Source organism: Podarcis muralis, chromosome 5, assembly GCF_964188315.1.
Source record: "Podarcis muralis chromosome 5, rPodMur119.hap1.1, whole genome shotgun sequence".
In the NCBI taxonomy this organism is placed as follows: Eukaryota; Metazoa; Chordata; class Lepidosauria; order Squamata; family Lacertidae; genus Podarcis; species Podarcis muralis.
The window spans coordinates 76,566,736-76,583,429 of NC_135659.1; the positions used below are offsets into that span (position 1 = coordinate 76,566,736).

Here is a 16,694-nt window from a genome sequence, read left to right on the forward strand (position 1 = left end):
TTGTGCTTAATGCTCTGACCCCTAATTACGCTAATGAACTCCCAAAGGCATTGTAGGGAGAAAACCGTACATCTTTTCACAGCAAATACGGGCTTTGATTAAACATTGGCAGACTAGTCTAGTAGTTAAAGCTAAATACTTTCAAACAAACAAAGACTTCTAGCTTTTGAGAAGACACTGTCTCAAACAACTTATTTGGTTCGTTGATTCATTAACTTATACTGAGCGCCTTGAGATTGTTCAGCAACCTAGAAGTACAAAGCAGTGTTAATGCAGCACCTGCTCAAGTTTTACTCTTAACCTTGAGTACAACTACAAGTTATTCATCCCCGTAGCCCAGCTTTCCCCAACCTGGTGCCCTCCAAATGTTTTGGATTACAAATCCCATCAGCCCCAAGTAGTACAGACATACTCATAGGAATTGCAATCCAAGATATCTGAAGAGGACCAAGCTGAGGAAGGCTTCTGCGACCACTAGAAAAAATCCAGCATTGCAGAAATTTCATACTGATCTCCATCGGAAGGGCCTCTAGACTATAAGAAGTTCTGGCTTGATACAACGTTAATGGGAGCCATGTTCATCCCCTCTCTCACACACTTACAACTCAGATCTCACTGCAAGTGTACATAAGATTGCAGTCTGAGTCCAACTGGGCTTATTTATTGGGTTTTCTTTCCTGGATTGTATGACAACAGTAATTGCTATGGCTGAAACCCACAAACCACTTAAACTGGAATGCTTGCATTTAAACCAGCACTGTTGCCAAGCCTCAAACCAAAACAGAGTAGTTGGAATGGGTTTTCTTTTCTTTAATCAGAATTTAGCCCTTGTAAAAAAGAAAAGTGCATTGGGGAAGGCGAACTTTGCCCTACATATATGTCTTAAACAGAATTAAGCCTTAATGATTTTGATGTTGTTAACTTTCAAGTATGATGCATGTTTAGAAGAGCAGCCTTATTTTCAAAACAGGCCCCAGACATTTTGCCGCCTGAGGCTAAATACAAGATGGACCAGCCTATTTCACATGCAAAAGCTGACCAGACTGACACCTACATCTCAGAGGTGGCTTATGCACAGTTTGGGGGCCTGATTTCTCCCCCCCTCCCCTCCCCAATTTTTGCCAACAGCCGCAGCAATAAATACACAAGGTGCTTGGATGGGTGGAGTCCAGCACTCTGACAGAAATGCAAATCACCCCATCCCTTTTCATCAGATCAATACTTCAATAAAGGGAGATAGGGCTACAAACTCCCTCCTCAGCTGATCTACCTAGGATCAGCTAACAGGGGTGTGTGCCTGTAAGAGTGTAGGATAGCCACATCCACTCATGCAACAAGCCTCCTAAGAGTTTAGGATAGAGTGAATGTGGACCTCAGCCCAGAAAAAGGCTATCCCCCCATTGTGCTCATTTATGAGAATTATATTGAGATTTTGCTTATTATGCATATTTTATATAGCTGCCCTGTGGCCATTTCTTTTGTTAAGCATACCAATTGCTTTGAGAATGTTGTGCTTATGCTTATATCCTGTTTCTTGAAAATATGTAAATAGGGTAAAGAATACTGAAAGCACACAAATAAATGCATACATAAAAATGGGTAATCATCCCTTGCAGACTACCTGGGAGGGGGGCACGTGCTACTCACAACTTTGCCCTCCAAGATCTCTGCACTACAGTGTAAAAAAGCTGTACTTTGGGACTGTGTATATGCTTGCATTGGGTACAGGAATATATATGCGTGTGTGTGTGTGTCTGTGTGTGTGTGTGTGTGTGTGTGTGTGTGTGTGTGTTCCAACTATCTGATTCGTCTCTGGGAACACAATTTCGAGGTTTGGTGGAGCATCCTTTTAACCCTGCAGCCTGGCTCTTTCCCGTTTGTGCCCGCGCCTTTCCCATCTCCCCTCCTTTACGCTCCCGCTCGCCGCTCATCACCTTCCTCCCTGCTCAGCATCCCTGGTCCACGACCTCCCTCCTCTCCACTTTGCATAGCCCTGCCTCGTAGGGCGGAGCTGGGCGGGGCCACCGAAGACCGGACCCAAAGGCTGTACCATCGGCTCCGGCGGCTTTCATTCTCTCCCCCCGCCCGCCCGCCCTCCTTTGGGTGAGTCCTCCTGCCTCCTGCTGCTTCTTGAGCCCGCAAAGGACACCGAGGCTGCTGGGGGCGAGCAGTTCCCCGGAGCGCCGGCTGCAGGGTTCCGCTGCTTCGCTTGGGGCCGGCGGCTGCGGTGGGGATTTGGGCAGCCGCCTCGGGCGGATCTGGGCTGCTTGCCGCTGAGCCGCGTTAAGCGAGTGGCGGAGCAGCTGCGGCTGGTTCAGAGCGGCTCTTTGCAGCGGGTCGCTTCGCGGGCGCGTCTCGCACCTAGGCGCCACCATCGCTGCTTCGGAGCCGCTGCAGCCGCGGCGGAATCACCCAGGAAGGAGGTGGGTGGCTTTTTCTTCTTGTTCTTGTTAGGGATTGATGCGGAGGAGACCTCGCGTATTACCTGAAGAAGGGTCTAACACGTATGTTCGAGATCGTCTCCTAGGCTGTGCCTGAGTTATTCCCCCCCGTGCGTTTTGCTGGACGCAAAAAGAGAACTTCCAGCGTTTTATTTCAGAAGTTGAGAAGGAAAGGCTAATGAAATGGCCTCGGGGCTCTCACCTGTGGAAAACCCAAAGGTGTGGGGGCATGTTTATGCAGACGTTCACACGGTCCGTCAACACGTGTAAGGAGGAAAGGATGGGGGTCCTCTCTCCCTCTTTCTGTAGGGGAGAGAAAGGGAGGAGTGGCACTCTGCACATCGTTAGAGGTGCTCTTGCCCTCATTGTGTTGGCTGATGCAGGGCACACTGGAGTGTATTTGAGGTTTGAGCCTTGCCTCAAAAGAAGCCCCGCATGTAAGCAGACCTTATGGGATAGATTGGAGGCTCTGAGAACTGAAGTGGGTTGGACTAGATGACCCTCGGGGTTCCTTCCAGCTCTGCAATTGTATGGTTAGCGGGATCCAAATCCATACAGAAACAGAAAAGCATTCCTAAAGCTTTGCATTCATATAACGGAGCTCCAATGCGTTTGAGGCTCCGCCTTTCTTCCTTGGCTTCCTTAGAGTGTGGCTGCATATATGCAATAATGTGTGCATATTCATGTTTCCTTGGTGGCTTAAGGGAGTCCTTCTGCTATGGATGTTTCAATCTCTTAAGCCGTGGGCAGGTGCAGTGTACATTTCTCTCTCCCATGTGTGTTCCTGTTCCTATTGCATGCATTATTCTGCCCTGGTCTTCTGCATACCTCTGGTGAATGCATAGCAGTTATTTCCTGACACCCTTTTGCTATTTCCATTCCCTGCCTTCTCCAAATATCCACAGGAGGGAAATCGGGTTGGGGAGTGTGATTGAGGGTGTCGTAATGCCACCGCTGTGTTAGCAAATGAGGGGGATGCTTGCATGGGAGCTTAGAGAGGGAGGACTTGTGTGGGTGAGGCAGGGCAGAGATGCAGAACAGTTGGGGAAGGAAAAGGAGACGGGGGGCCCCCGAGATTTTGGAATTAGTCCTTTCTGAAACATCAAATTTGAAAGTTATAAAAGGATTTTACATTCATGGACGTATGATTGTATTTTTATCTGCTTTCATCTAAGTTGCTGTCTTCATTTGGAATAAGGTGACATTTGCAATGACATGCTCAGTTCTTTTAAAAAAATATCATTCCCCTAAGCAAAGCAATGTTAGGAAGGGTGATGTATGAGTTAAAACTTAGGGATGGGAGGTGTGGAGACAGGGAGGAACCTCTTAGCTTCAGGTCAGCTATACAAGGGTTCTACTCCTTTGACACAGCTGCTTACTGATGTTCACTTTTAAGATAATGAGCCAAGTAAAGTGAATATACATGCAGAGACTGTGCTCCAACCTGTGTGTGTTTAAACTGACTTTACCAACATACCATGCATAGGCTCTGTTCATGTAATCCCTGAGCATGCCAGTGCATATATCGTTTGACTGTTTGCAGGATCCGTTTCCAAGGTCAGTTGCATGTGCATCATTTGGGGACAGGGACAGCAGGTGTGATTCTAACACCACCACCTGTCACAAACCCAATATGTGGTCTGGAAAAGGGCTCTGTATTCCGTTCCTCTGCAGCTTTTTGAATTGTATATGATTGTAAGCTGCTTTGTGGGAGGGTATTTTTGCCTTTAAAATGGCAAAAGTCTGTTTAAAAAAAATGTTAGGAACTTGCTTCTTCAAATAGGTTAAAAAGCTAAGGTTCTCAGTAAGGGCATACCTTTTCTGCATTAAATGCCAAATTAGATGTGGTATTAGGAAATATGAGCTGCACTGATAGTGTATCCTAATGTACAGTGTGTTTGCCTGTTCTGAGCACCGAATGGGCCTGTTAATGTACTCAAATCTGTCTCCTACACACAGTGATGATTAACTTGCGTTATTTCACTTGCACATTCACAGCTGACGAGAATCATCCAGTTGAAACTGCTGTGATGTCATTCACACTGGGCCTGGGCAGGCCAAGGCATTAGAGCCACCATGGCTGTCATCAGTTGCTGTGATGACAAAATGAGCTTTGACACCCTTGGGCCAGGCAGAGTACTGCAGAGGGTGCACTTGGGAGATGTAGCAATTTTATTAGGGGGGGGGGGACTTGATGGGCAACTTTTGCTAAACGAAGCTAGATCTGCAGTTTCTGCATGCCAGAAATTTTGAATAACCCCCTTGCTTATGTAAATCAGTGAAGCTGGGTTGATGAGGGTTGATGAGGGCAGGATAGCCAGCATGTTTCCATATGTAAGTGATTCCTACTGAGTGGGTGCAAGAATCAGAAGTAAGGATAAATTTGTGATGCAGGAAGCAGAGGGGGAGGTTGCAATTCAGAGAGTAGGCTATGTGCCCTCGCTTCCCTTGCACCCTTGACCTCCTGAAGGTATTTTGGTGATAGATGAGGTTGCAAACAACCAAATGGATAATCTAGTTCAGTCCTCCTACATGAAGGAGGATAAGGCTGTATATGTTAATCCTGGTGTACTACTTTGGGACAGGTGGCAGTTTATTCCATTGCACGATTGGCTTTGGGTGTTATCACTTTGCAGAGTTTCCATTATCGCAGAGTGGCAGCCAATTTAGAGGTGTTTTTTCCTTCTTTTTCCTTCTGCCATTCTTGTGCTTTCACTTTGCTTCACTTTGAATTTTCTTCCACCTTAACTGCGATCTAGGCACCATCTTGTAGTTAAGCAAAATGTGAGTGCTTTTTTATTTTTTTAAAAAAATGAAATGGTGTTTGAAAAGTAGGGAATACCGAAGCATCTGGGATTGATTGCTCTATTGCAGTTTTCCACTGAGTCTCTCAAAGCGAAAATGCCAATGTAAAAATCTAATTTGGGAGAGGAAAGAGAGAGTTTTCATGTCTTGGATGATGTATGTTGTCTCAGTACAGCATCTAAGCCGCATTAGGAACAATACTATTAAATTTTTTTCATTTAATGATGATGTTCATCATTTATATAGCACTTACGGTAATATAATAAAGTATGTTAGAATAGCATTTTCCTCAATAAAACACAATGAAATTTGCATCTTCTCTGGCCTTGTCACAGGTAGGATGCTAAAAACACAGGTGGACATTTATAAATAAAATAATAATTGCCTAACCTAGTGATGAGGAGAGCCATCCAAACTATTGGGAACTATTAATATTAACCACTCTCAGTATGTATAAAAAGGTCTTGGTTCTGAGTCACATAGGCAGGTTCCAACACCTTATTGTTGTAGATACTATTTACTTATATGTCTTGCTTTTCCTCTAAGGAGGTCAAAGTAGCACATATGGTATCCTTTCGCCTCCCTCCCTTATAACTTTACAACAATACTGCGAGATAGGTTGGGCTGATGGTTGTGAGTGGCCCTCAGTCATGCACTGAGTCAACAGTGGAGTGGAGATTTGAACCTCTCCCCCTGTGTTTTAGTCCAACCTAAGCTACGGGGTTGTTGTGATGATACAATGGGATAGAAGGGAGAACCAAGGGTGCCCACCTACAGTAAGCTCCCTGGGAGTAGGGTAGTATAAAAATGTAATCATTTCTCATCGCTTCTGAACTGCAGCACTGAAATGGCTATCTGTTTCCATAAGGGTGCTGAAATATCTGTACAGCAGTACTCTCTCGATCAGCCTTGGCTATAGGAGCTGTCCTATTGGCAAAATGAGTTTGGGTTTCTCTGCTATGAAAGCCATGTCTGTGTGGCCTGACGATCTGTCACAGCAGTCGCGGAATGAGAGGTGCCTGTGAATTCACCCTTAAAACTACCTTTGGGAAATGGGGAGATGCCTCCAGGAAAATGTTGTTACGCCTCTGTCTGCCCTTGCTGTTTTCATTAGATGCACAAAGGGCTCATTTCTTGGCAGCTGCAATGGTGTGTGTGTGGGGGGGAATACTCTCTAAAACCTCAGGTAGGCAAACTAACGCCCAAACTAAGGCCCAATCTCCTAAATCTGACCCATGAGTGGTCCAGGAATCATTGCGTTTTTACATGAGTAGAATGTGTCCTTTTATTTAAAATGCATCTCTAGGTTATTTGTGGGGCATAGGAATTCGTTCATCCCCCCCCCATATAGTCTGGCCCCCCACATGGTCTGAGGGATGGTGGACCGGCCCCCAGCTGAAAAAGGTTGCTGACCCCTGCTCTAAACTTATGTATGTAGGGCCCAAGCCACTCACAGCTTAACAGATCAAGAAGACAAGGATGACCCTGCAGCAAATGTTGCATGCAGATTGCCCATATTCCGGACACTGCATTCCATGCACCTTCTCTCCTCCCCACCCCCCGCTCTCACACTAATTTTCCACCCCCTGCTTCTGAACAGACACTCAGCAACCTCTAGCCAATGAATCTTCTCAGATAGTCCTCATTGAACTGTTAGTGCTTTTTCCACCCTTGGGTTTCTCCCCCTAATTATTTCTTTTCTTTTTTCTCAATTCTGAAAACCTCAGGGTTACTCAAAGGCTTTTGGTTGTGTGAATGTTTTGCTTATGTAAGGAATCCCCACTTGGATAATGAGCTCACTGTTAGTATTTAGGATGGTGATTAGAACCACAAAATATGTTTTTGCAAATGTCATGTGTGGTGCAATTCCTTGCATGCATACTTGGAAGACAGTTCTGCTTCCTTCAGTGAGCCTCAGGTAAATGTGCATCATCATCATCATCATCATTATTATTATTATTATCTTTTAAAACACATTAGTCATACCTCGTGTTGCGTTCCGCTCTTGTTACAGACTTTCAGCTTATGAACGCGGCAAACCCAGAAGTGTTTACTTCTAGGTTTGCCACCTGCGCATGCGCAGAAGCAATCTACGTGCTTCGTGCACGTGCAGAAGCTCTCGATCGTGCTGCACACATGTGCAGAAGAGGCGCTCTAGTTGCTGACTTTTCGGGGTGCAAACGGCACCCCGAAACAGATTAAGTCTGCAACTAGAGGTATCACTGTATTTTTTCCTCCAGATAAAGAAGCTCAAAATGGGTTTTCAGCAACAAAATACAGGTATGCATGCAGAAAAAACAAAACCCACAAGGTGCATTAAACAACCAATAGGATTGCAACCTTTAAAAAGTCCACTCTGCCTACACATCATGCATTTAAAGTACAGTGGTACCTCAGGTTACATACGCTTCAGGTTACATACGCTTCAGGTTACAGATTCCGCTAACCCAGAAATAGTGCTTCAGGTTAAGAACTTTGCTTCAGGATGAGAACAGAAATTGTGCTCCGGCGGCGCAGCGGCAGCAGGAGGCCCCATTAGCTAAAGTGGTGCTTCAGGTTAAGAACAGTTTCAGGTTAAGTACAGACCTCCGGAATGAATTAAGTACTTAACCTGAGGTACCACTGCACATGGTTTCTCCCCTTCCCCAAGAATCCTGGGAACTGTAGTTTAAGGGAATCCTGGGAGCTGTAGTTTAAAGGAACTGGGAATTGTAGCAATGCAAGGGGTAAAGTACGGTTCCCAGGGCTTTGGGGAAGTAATGCACAGAGTCTTCATCCTATTCCCCACACAAGGGAAATGTCAGGAGCGGCCACCTTGGTGATGTACTTCTGTTGACCTGCACTGTTTTGAAATGCAGGCCCCTCCAGTTAAATGTGGAATGTTTGGCACCCATCGCTGAGTCGTTCAGCTGAAGGCTTTTTCTCTGCCTTAGCACAAAGCAGGCAGTGATGCTCTGGTCTCTTGGTACAGAAACATTGCATGCATGGCTGAAGCTTCCACATCTTCCCAGCATGAACTCCCTTTTGGACATTACACATTATTTGTGCATTTGCTTGTTGGCCTGTTCAACAGCATCCGAAGCGGCCACTGATTATGGAAATGTATCCTTCATAGGGCTTTCTTTGAAAACAGTGTCCAGAAGCCGCAGGTAGCTTGGAACAGAACTGCTTGCCTATGGAAGGGGATGGCCTCAAAGAGTGCTCCAGGGTTTGCACTGATTCTTTGATTCTCTTGTACGTACCTGAAGAGGTTTCAGATGTTACTGGAAGAATAAATAACTGGTCTCATTAGGGTCTCATCTTGCTGCTTTTGGGATACAGAACTCACTTTCCTTTTTAAACTTTTTACAGTTATATTGAGTGCATCCTGTCTGCATCCTCAGCCAGACATTGTTGCTGCAGAATGACGATTACCGCTCTTGGTGGCTGTACTTTTTAATACAAATTATATTTTCTGTTCATTTGGGAACCATACTGAACCCACAAAAACTACCCTAGGGTGAGTGTGCTGAACCATTCTCCTGCCAAGTAGGTTTTTGTTGTTGTTGTTTTTTTGCCAAGTAGGTTTTTAAACAATCACATAGCAGGTGCTAATGTGTGGTAGGACAGGCCTTCATGTGCTTATTATCTCCCCTTAATGCAAGTAGGGTCGTGTCACCCAGCTGTCAGTCATTTGACATCCTGATGGCATCAAAGGACTGAAAGGTGAGCGATCCTGCGAACACCTCAAAAGTTTATCTGCATGTGGGTGCTTGCTTTGACAGCAGGATTGAACCCTCTGCTCACTAATCCTCACCTGCCAGGGAATCCAAATTGGCGTGTAAGACCATTTCCCACAAACCACTGACAGCTGCCCATCACCTGACATCACTAGGTGACGTCAGCTGATAGAATTGAACCCTGTCCTTCACTGACTGATGGTTGCTGCCGTGACAGCATGCTAACAAACTAGACTGCTCCCTGCCCATCAGCTGAGGTCATCCAGTGATGTCAGCTGATGGTCAGGTGGGTGAGGCTTGTGGGAGATGGCCTCATAGGCCAACACAGATTCCTTGGCAGGCCAAAATTGGTCCATGGGCCAGAGATTCTCCACCGTTACATTAATATTCAGGATAGGACAGAAAACAATGTGGTATGTTCTTAGCTACATGGTGATGAGAGATAACATGTGTAATTTATCTCCTCTGCTGATTTATAGTGTGGCTCTCTTTGTCAGGACTCCTGTTCAGTGTGGTGGTGCAATTAGATGATCGTCAGGTTTTACGTGAAACCGAAATGTTGCTGTTGGTGCTGGTAACAGAGGGAGAAACCTTTTGTTTTCGTTAGGAATGGGGGTGTCAAAAGGAAAGGAAAGTTAGCCCCATGCAGTGTTCGGAACTCCCATTGTTCTAGGCGCATTTTGCGACATGGAAATTCATTAGCACGAGCAGTTTCTGAGCTCTGGGCGCAGTACTGCGCCTAAGATTTCGGATTAAAACTGCCAAGTGGAAGGAAAGGAGGGCCTTTTTCTGCCTCTTCACTTCCAGCTACAGGCTGGAGAAGAGACAAGGATATTAGAGAGATGGGCAGGGGAAGGACTACACCATGTGAAAAATGAACGTAATATTTTAGCTGCAATTCATTCATTTTCAGCTTTGTATTCTTGTTATTAAAAAAAGCGTGCCTAGGCATTTTGTTGTTGCGCCCACAACCTAGGTTTAAGGTGGCATTTAGCTCCTAGCTTTCATATCTCAGTTTCTAACACTGGTCCCATGTGGAGGCTTGCTCTGAATCCTAGGCATAGAAATGAGCAGCATTGTCCCTTGCTCTTCTTAAAAATCTTTATCCAGCTGACTCATCTCTAACAAGGTTTCTTTATTAGGGAACTGACCTCGTGTGGATTCTGTTGTGCTCATGGTACCAGCTTTATCTTGGCATTTGTCCCCTACTCCCCCTTTTTCTGCTGCATCATGTTTAGCCTGCTTTTTGCATTTGAAAGAAACAGTGTGTTTTAGTTAATGCCTAATACTGCACAGCCATCTATAGAGCCGTTTCATGCTCTCCTTTGACTGGATGCTGGTGTTTATGGAGTGCTTATATGCTAGTGTTTGGCTGCGTGCGGCTGGTCACGCTGTCTCTGTTATTTACATTTCAATAAGAATTGCATTTCTCAGTCATTGGTTCTCTCTGGTTGTACAGCAGCAAAACCAAAAAAACACTGCTGAATTGTTCTCTGGGCCTCGCCTCCATCAAAATCTAACTGCCGCCTGTCTATAAATCCACTTTGTGCCACCATAACTTGATTGGGGCCCATTTCCACTGAGATCCAATTTGATCCACTCAATAGATGGTGGCACTCAAGCAATAGTTTTGTCTGGGCTTTTGATTTAATGATGTTGCTTCCTGCTTCTATCACCTGGTTTGTTTTGGGTGTATGGGATTTTACTGCAAATTGTTTTATGGATTTATTACATTATGATCCCACCTTTCTTCCAAAGGGCTCAGTCCCCCCCTCCCCTTTTTATCTTTACAAAAAACACACACAAAAACCCCTGTGAGGTAAGTAAGGCTGTACTAGGCAGTGGCATAGTGTGGGTTGCTGTCATCTGGGGGCAAGTGTCGTGCCCCCTGGTGGACTGGGCAGCTGGGAGGGCGTCTGTGGATGCCACATGGAGGGTGAATGGAGCCTGCCTCCAACAGGCTCCTTGCCTGCTGCCTCCACCCACCTGCCCACTACTAGACCAACTTTCCTGCTGCTGTTTTTCAGCTGCCAGGGCTCCATGCCTGTCATGGGGGTGCCTGATTGCGCCCTCTCAAAAATGTGTACCCAGGGCCATGGCCCCCACCCCCACGACACATTTGGCTGTAGGGGAACCACTGGTCTGTCAGATGTTGCAAAACTACAACTTCCATCAGCTCCAGCATGCATTGACCTAGATGCTGGGAGTTGTAGTTCAGTAACATCCAGAGGGCCCCAGGTTTCCCACTTGCTGTCAGAGAATGGCTGGTCCAAGGTCCCCCAATGCATTTTCTGGCTGACCAGGATTTTGAACGCTGTTATCTCAGGCTCTCAAGTTGATTTGTGCTATGGAACCAGCGAATTTTGTACAACTTCCTTCAATATGGTGGTATTATTTTAGTTTGCCTTTCTTCTGAGTACTAAACCTGCAACCCTAAGCACACCAGTATAATTATGGAGTGAATAAACCCCATGGAGCACAATGGGACTTTACTCTCAGTTAATAAACTTAGGGTTGTGCTTCGCATCCATTACTGTACCTTTCTTTTTAAAGGAGCACAGTTTCCCTCTTTCTTGTTGGACTTCAGTTCTGTTTAGATTTTGTGATTGCATCTTTCTTCTTAAGCAAAAAAGACACAATACAGAGCAAGGCGGGCAAAAGCTTCTCTTTGTCTGGCTCTGTGGTGAGGCTCAGGCTATGCAACGAGAACAGAGCTTTAATGTTGTTTCAGCAAGCAGCACACAAGCTAAGGCTGTGTTCCTACTCTGTTTACTGCGCACTCACTGGCTCTCCAGGGCTGAGTTCTCAATCTGTGCTCACAGTTACCCAAAATGCATATGTATCCCTACTTGGTTATAAAATGCAACTGTTTGATGTGTTGTTTCTCACAAACCAGCTTCACACCGACCGGAGCCCTTGAGCCATTCCTAAGTAATTTCTAACCAACTAATGAATACCTTTGCATAGGGTGAAGATCCATGGACATCCCCATGTACACAAGTAGATATGGATCTAATGCTCATTAAGCTGCTCTGATGTGAACAGTTGGGGGGGGGGGCGGGGAGAGCTGTGATATGGTTCCCTATTATAGTGGCAGCAGCTGCATCCTAGTTGTTATCCCCACCTGCCCTGACTAGTTATGAGGGAGTGAGGGAGTCTCTGTTCTCACTGGTGCTCCAGCAATGGAGTCTGCTGAGTCCAAGGAGGACAGTTCCACATCTCTGGGCTGGAGAAGCACACTGGTGGAAGTGCTACTGGGGTTGTCTCTGTGCTCCCTTCCTGCTTCTGATTTGGAGTCCCTCAACCCTTGAAGAAGGGGAGGTTGCCTCCATGTTCCTGACACCATTCTAGGCTTTCCCCTTCATGGTTCAGGAGGACAAAGGTGTGAAAGGTGAATTGCTTTTCCAGTACATTTCCGAGCACAATTCACAGTGTTGGTGCTGACCTTTAAAGCCCTAAATGGCCTCGGTCCAGTATACCTGAAGGAGCATCTCCACCCCCATCGTTCTGCCCGGACACTGAGCTCCAGTGCCGAGGGCCTTCTGGCGGTTCCCTCGCTGCGAGAAGCCAAGTTACAGGGAACCAGGCAGAGAGCCTTCTCGGTAGTGGCACCTTCCCTGTGGAATGCCCTCCCACCAGATGTCAAAGAGAAAAACAACTACTAGACTTTTAGAAGACATCTGAGGGCGGCCCTGTTTAGGGAAGCTTTTAATGTTTAATAGACTATTGTATTTTATCATTCTGTTGGAAGCCGCCCAGAGTGGCTGGGGAAACCCAGCCAGATGGGCGGGGTATAAATAAATTGTTGTTGTTGTTGTTGTTGTTGACTGTGTCCACCCTGAGCTTCTGGATGCTGGTGGTTTTTACCCTTCAGTTGTGATCCTGCCTCCCTCGGGGAAAGCAGTAATTGGAGACAAGCTATTGAACAAATGAATTTGTACTTTCCCAAACATGCAGCAGAGCAAATGCCACGGTGATTCCTTATGGATGAAAGGATACTAGTCCATGTCAGGTGTGACCTTGGCTGCGGGGAGGTGGTGACATTTCTTTGCAAATGAGCATAGACTGCCATAAAATGCCCCCCCCAAAAGCCAACCCCAAATGACATCCTTTCCCCCATTCATGACAAAAAATACACTTAAGAAGCTTAAGTAATGGACAGTTTTTCTCTCTTTGATGCTACCCAAAGAAGGGTTGCAACTTGGGCAGGGTCTTCTCTCAGTGCTTGATACAGCTTTGTGTGGAATTTGAATGGCTTTTGCTAGCAAGAAATGTTCGCCAGCCGTGTTTAGGTTGATCCATAAGCTGCCCCTAAATGGTTTGAAAACTGGTGAGTTAGCCTGCCCAGAGTCACCTCCTGTTAAAAGGGTGGATAATTTCAAGTGCAACACTGGACCCCAGTTTTAATAGTAAGATTATTTTATTATTGTTAAGCAAAGGGCTTGGTTCTCACTGCGTCTAGCTCTCCTGAGGTGTTGCTTCTCAAACTATTTGATGCAGCAGACTGGCAATTCTCCCCCTCAATGTGCCAGGGACCAGTAACCTATTTGTACCATATTAACACATTTACTTCACCTTTCAACTTTAAAAGCCCCCTTTGTGTCAGAAGATAATGTGTCTTCTATATTCATAAAAAGGACATGGACAATTTCTTAAAAGGTGATGGCTTTTCCCATCATTTTACGTAAAGGTAAAGGACCCCTGACAGTTAACTCCAGTCGTGAACGACTCTGGGATTGCAGTGCTTATCTCGCTTTACTGGCCGAGGGAGCCGACATTTGTCCACAGACAGTTTTTCCGGGTCATGTGGCCAGCATGACTAAGCCGCTTCTGGCGAAACCAGAGCAGAGCACAGAAACACCGTTTATCTTCCCGCCGGAGCGGTGCCTATTTATCTACTTGCACTTTGACATGCTCCAAACTTCCTGCTAGGTTGGCAGGAGCTGGTACCGAGCAACGGGAGCTCACCCTGTCGTGGGGATTCGAACCGCTGACCTTCCGATTGGCAAGCCCAAGGCTCAGTGATTTACACCGCAGTGCCACCCATGTCCTATCAGTTTACATACCCTCCTCCTTAAATTAGGGAAGATACAAAGGGTCAATAGTCTCCCCATTTAATAGAGGAAGAGAGAGGAGGGTTGTTCTTGCTGTTTTTGATGATCCTGGATTTAATCGGGAGGCTGTTCTATTTGGATCTGGGTAGCGGGGTAGAAATGATGACCCCATTTTGACACTGTCCTGCATGCATGTGGAAATGAGGAGGAAGAGAGAGGAAGGTGGCAGCAGCAGCGGGATCTGCTGCAGGGTGTGGAGACCTGCACATGTTGGAAGGAGGGCGTGGGAAAGAAAGCAACAGGAAGTGGGGAAGTGCTCAGTAATCCTAGAGAACAGGTGATAAGGATTTACAAGGTGTGTAGACCCTTTCCTGGAAGCTGAGCAAGAGCCAATGGCTCGTTGACTAGCACTAGCCTGCAGACCACCACTCTGAGTGGAACATACTTTCTTAGGTCACTGCTTCCTCCTGCCACCAGTAAGAACATTCAGCATTAATTTATTGAGGGGGTGGGGAGCTGAGGATTCCCCCCCCCCATCACATACCCAAATTGTTTCATTGAAGAATTATAATCCCTTCACAAGAGTACTTGGTTAAATCTAACCCCAACCCATTCATTTTGCCCCCTGCAAATAGGGTGGAGAATTTTGGTCTAACCCCAAAACTTGGCCACCCTATTTATTGCAGCTTTAGAGGAGCAGAGAGAGAGAGAGAGAGAGAGAGAGAGAGAAACTTGAATGAATAGTCTTGATTTGATTTCAAAATCAATAAGTAGCTGACAGAAGGCAGTGGTCCAAGGTCCAATCAAGGAAATATTTTTTTTTGGGGGGGGCAGAAGTCCAGGCTCCCATTCAGCAGAATGAGCAGAAGAGTTCCCAAACTCAACTGTGCTGTCTTGCCACATTTTGAAGGAGATGAATAAATATTTAGTGCCATTTTCAGAGGGGGAGTCTTGTAAACCATTAAGCACAGGGTTGTAAAAGTACCTAATTGCACCATGGTCTGAGTGGAAAAGTATTACTTGATAGTAGCCCAAATGTTCCGATGGGTTACTACTTATGTAAATCTGTGTAAACAGCTTGAGCTGTCTCTCACACTCTTTCTTAATAGGCATCTCTCTCAAATGTTGTTATATATACACACATACAAAGCTCTTGATCATCTCCTGTCTAGCCTCGGTGGAGTAAATAAATTTCCTCATTCATTAATCATATCCATTAATCTTTCTTTTTTTTTTTTTATTTTTTTATAATAAATTTTTATTAGTTTTCCATAAATAAAGAATAAACAAAACAAGAACATAGACATAAACAAACAAAAACATGACTTCCCCATACCACCCCTTTTCTGCATTCTTGTTTCAAGATTTTTCAGCAACCCTCTGATCATAACTTAAATATATTTCATGTATTTAACTTCAGTTAGTTATTAATACAACTGTAGTTCTTTATCTCTTATAACTCTGAGCCCCTAGTTTTCCAAATTAGAACAGTTTTTAAGATAAACTTTAAATTTGTTCCAATCTTCATCCACCGCCTCTTTCCCCCGGTCTCGAATTCTGCCAGTCATCTCTGCCAGTCCCATATAGTCGATCACCTTCGTCTGCCATTCTTCCAACGTGGGTAAATCTTGCGTCTTCCAATACTTTGCTAAAAGAATTCTTGCTGCTGTGGTGGCGTACATAAAAAATGTCCTATCCTTCTTTGGCACCATTTGGCCCACCATACCCAAGAGAAAGGCCTCTGGTTTTTTAACAAACGTTCTCTTCAGAACTTTTTTTATTTCATTATAGATCATTTCCCAGAAAGCCTTAATCTTCGGGCAGGTCCACCAAAGGTGATAGAAGGTTCCCTCCGTTTCACTGCACTTCCAACACTTGTTATTGGGCAAATGATAGATCTTTGCTAACTTAGCAGGAGTCATGTACCACCTGTAGATCATTTTCATAATGTTTTCTTTTAAGGCATTGCATGCCGTAAATTTACATATCCATTAATCTTTCTGCCATTCTGCGGCTTTTCTTGAGCTTCCTTTTGAAAACTGCACTGCTTCCTTGGTTTAGAAATTATTGGCTTTGAAGCAGGATATAAGCCATGGAATTCTGCATTTAGGGTGTACTCACACCCTAAATCTAAAACTTCACATTTTGCTCTTTCGGCCAAGTATAGAAAACTGGTTGCTGCTGGGGAAAAAAATATATAACTGCATATTGTGGTTCCAAGATATTGTTGGACTGTGGAGAGAGAGTGAATCAGTGTTTGATTGTTTTACAAAAGCCATGTGCGCAATATTGAGAAAGGGTCTATGTTGCATTGTCAATGGAGTGAAGATTTCTCAGTCAGTCCTCCACTGTATTCAAACCTAATGCAAACTACCCTTTCCTTAGACAACCACACTTTGATCGGTAAATAGTGGATTTTTTTTTGGAGTAGTGAATGGTGCAGGTGCCTATTCTACTTTGTTTCAGTGGTCAAGAGAGCATTGTACATTCAGGACCATAATAGACATTAATTTCATGAATGCAGTTACTATGTGTGTCTTTTTGCTAGGTCTGGAATAGCTTGAGCGACCTGGAGCCATTGGGTGTAGGGAATTCCCTGCAATGGCCATTGATAAAAAAACATATTTCTGAATCTGTTATTTGGTTTTCAAGGGAAGCTCTCATTTACACTAGTT

The 16,694-nt window shown here is 45.1% G+C and overlaps 1 protein-coding gene across 2 annotated transcripts in view; it reads left to right on the top strand.

Moving 5' to 3' along the window:
• The first annotated feature begins 2,093 nt into the window (after positions 1–2,093).
• Positions 2,094–16,694, top strand: part of PPP1R16B (protein phosphatase 1 regulatory subunit 16B) — a 109,300-nt gene continuing 94,699 nt past the window's right edge. For both annotated transcript variants that reach the window (XM_077929248.1, XM_077929250.1), the window contains exon 1: positions 2,094–2,423. The gene's annotated coding sequence lies outside the window, so the exon portion shown is untranslated. The remainder of the gene's footprint in view (positions 2,424–16,694) is intronic.